A 3,328-nucleotide genomic window follows, 5' to 3' on the forward strand; every position below is an offset into this window, starting at 1 on the left:
CCCAGAGCACTCCCAGGCTTGGCCCTCTAGATGAGGATAGGCATATCCTCTGGTCAGACTGGGAAACAGTGAGAGGATGGAAGAAAGAAACCAGAGAATATTGTCTTGGAAGGAAACAGAGAAAGCATTTCCAAGAGAAAATAACTGACAGCCACAAAGATGATGAATGGGCCAAGTAAGATAGTCTGAGACGCAGCTCCTACAAGTCTTCCATGGCATAGGCAACGTTTCAACAGGTGTTGGGGATAACACCTTACCAGTAACTCCAAGAGAGGCCAAGTGTTATTGGGGTTCAAAAATTTCCATTCATTGGGACCAGCAGATGGTGCAATAGTTGTATCACTGGACTTCCACATAGTTGACTATGGTTCAAGTCCCGGACCTGGTGGCTTAAAACCCATGCTGGATGTGTGTGCATGCATGCCCAAACCCCCAAAAGGAGGATGGAAGAGAAAGGATTGCAGCATGGCCATCCCCCTGGAGGGTGATTTCTTGCTTTCTGTCTCTCCAGGGAGCTCACATACCATATAGTAAAAATTTCTCTCTCCCCAAAATAAATAAATAAGTAAATTTCTGTCCACTTCAGTTCAATCCAACACTTTGGGAAACCATTTAATAGTTTCTTTAAAATGTAAAGATACATTTCTTGTATAACCCAAACATTTCATTCCTAAGTATTTACCCATCAGAAATAAAAACATATGCCCACAAAAAGACTTGGGCAACTTAGTTCCCAGCAAGTATGCTGGTATTAGACCCTAACTGGAAGCAGCCAATTGTTGGCAGCAGGGTGAATAAACTGTATGTAGCACATCCATGCAATGGAATACTACTCACCCAGGATAGGAGCAGACTAACCATACACGTGCACCGTGGACACACCTCAAAAGGAACAAGAAACAAAAAACAGAGACAAAGGATTAAATACCGTACATTTATGTAAATTCTACAAAATGCAAGCTAGCTTCCAGTGGCAGAAATAGGATGAGCATTTATCTGGGAAAAGGGAAGGGTCAGTCGTAAAGCACGACGAAGCTGGAAGTACGTCCTCGACCGTGTGCAGTGGGGGCCCCGTGCCTTCGGTTGGTATTTCCCTGATGACAACAATGTGGAGCATCTTCATTTTGTGAAATGTCTTTGTAAATTTGTCGTGTTTTTGTAGGGTTGCATACATTCTTTTTTTTTTTTTTCTTTGAGAGATATTTTTGCTATAGGGCACATGCGCTCGCTGGAAAGACTGAGAGGCAGAGAGAAATCACTCCCCAAGGGAAACAGCCAGGCCATAATTCCCTCTCCTCTACTCTCCTCTCAGGATTCTGGGCACGTTTGCACACATGCCCAGCTTGGGTTTCAAGTTTCTGGGTAGGGGACTCTTACCACTGTTGGCCATGTGGGAGTCCAGCGATGTAACCATTATGCAATTTGCTGGTCCCAGGTTGCTTACATTCTTAATATTGAGTTCTAAACATTGCATTGCATACCTATGCAACATAAATGAACATAAAAATTAATTTCTTAAAAATATTTTAAGAGCAAAACTCGCAACACTCTCCGTTTTTCATGGTCCTTGCCGGGTAATTAAATATAATAGTGTTGGAGAGTGGTTCCTGATCAATAAATTTCTTCTTTTTAAAAACATTATTTATTTAATTTTATTTATCAGTATTATTATTTTAAAATTTGCTATAGGGCATGTGTGCTCTCCAGAGAACAACAGAGAAAGAGAGAGAGAAAACAAGAAACCAAGATGCCAGGTCTGTGATTCAAACCAAAGTTGGCCATGTGGGAGTCTAGGACCTTAAGCATCATGCCACCTGCTGTCCCCAATAAACTCTTTCTTATTAGCCTTATGTAGATATGATACAAGTGTATGTATGTATATATATTTAAATATTTCATTTTATTCACCATCATTATTATTATCTAGTTCAACCAGAGAGAGACAGAGAGACAGACGGAGATAAAGTGAGAAAGCAAGCTGTCAGGTCCAGGACTCCAACTGTAGTTGGTAATATAGCATTCCATTACCTTAACAATCATGCCATCTGCTGGTCCCTCAAGTAAGGTCTTTAGGTTGATGTCTGAACTGGACAAGTGAACAGGTTACAGGGTGCACGTATGGGCACATTTGCGCCAGGGCGGCACCGTCACCAGATCTTACCACTGCGCTTTTTGCTGGTGTTATCAAGCAGAGCCTTCTTAAGGGTGGTCTTGGTTTCCGTAGCCCTGTGCTACCCAGCATCTGCTATTCAGGGGTCATGGCAGGTTGGAGGGGTTCACCTCATATTTTCCGAGCGTAGCATGATTAATAGAGGGAACAGAGGCGCGTGTCTGCTGGCCAGGGCTGAGTGCTGAAATGATGCAGGTAAAGCCAGGATCCTTAAGACTCTCTCGGAGCCGTCAGCCCCAGCGTGTCCCTTACGTGGAGGATTTCCCTGCCCCAGGAGCTACCTGTGGCCTTGCACATCAACTGATATAGAGGAGGCTAAGAAGAGAGGCATGCAGTAGACAGAAGGGGTTCTAAAGGTCTCCATATTCCCGAAAAATCTATTTTTTTAAAAATTACTTATTTATTTAACTTTATTATTTGCTGTTATTATTATTATTTTCATTTGGACAGAGACAGACAGAGACAGAAAGGGAAAGTGAGAAAGTAAGCCTTCAGGTCTTGAACCACCATCAGTCACATGGGAGGCCAGTACCTTAACCAACATGGCACTGTGGGAGGCAGTTAGTTAGCCGTGAGCAGCCAGCCCTAAGAGAAAAGCGAAAGGCTCACCTAGCCCCGGGCACCAGGAGGGCGAGGCAATTTGCCATCTTCCTTCCTTGGGGCCTGAGGGAAGCACACAGGGATGATTCCTAGATTTTTCTCTTATCAAAAAGACCCAAGCAAGCATTTTGGTCAACACCCTAATCCCCAAGTAAGTGTTTTGGTCAACACCCTAATTCTCACTAAGTCAACACTCTAATTCCCACTAGGGTGATAAACTAATTAGGCAGTCTAATTAAACAACTTGGCTCACACTGGGCATGCGCAATTAGGTAATCAAATTCCTCATTCTTTACCTGTGAGAAAATTGCGTGAGCACAGGAGAAAAATGCGCAAATTCGAATTCAAACGAAGGACAGAGGTAATATGACAGCCTCCCACCAATAAATATTCATGATCACCTCTAGTGATAAAAGTAACAATTAACCAGTATCAAACGCAGCTGCCACCTGGCAATCTGCCCGCCCAAGGTGCCACCTGGCCATCTGCCGGCCCAAGAGCCTTCTGGGTGTAATTCTTTCCTTTCCATTAAACCTTCCTTTCTACTGTCTTCATTCT

Source organism: Tupaia chinensis, unplaced genomic scaffold (genome assembly GCF_000334495.1).
Source record: "Tupaia chinensis unplaced genomic scaffold, TupChi_1.0 Scaffold000644_1, whole genome shotgun sequence".
Lineage (NCBI taxonomy): Eukaryota > Metazoa > Chordata > Mammalia > Scandentia > Tupaiidae > Tupaia > Tupaia belangeri.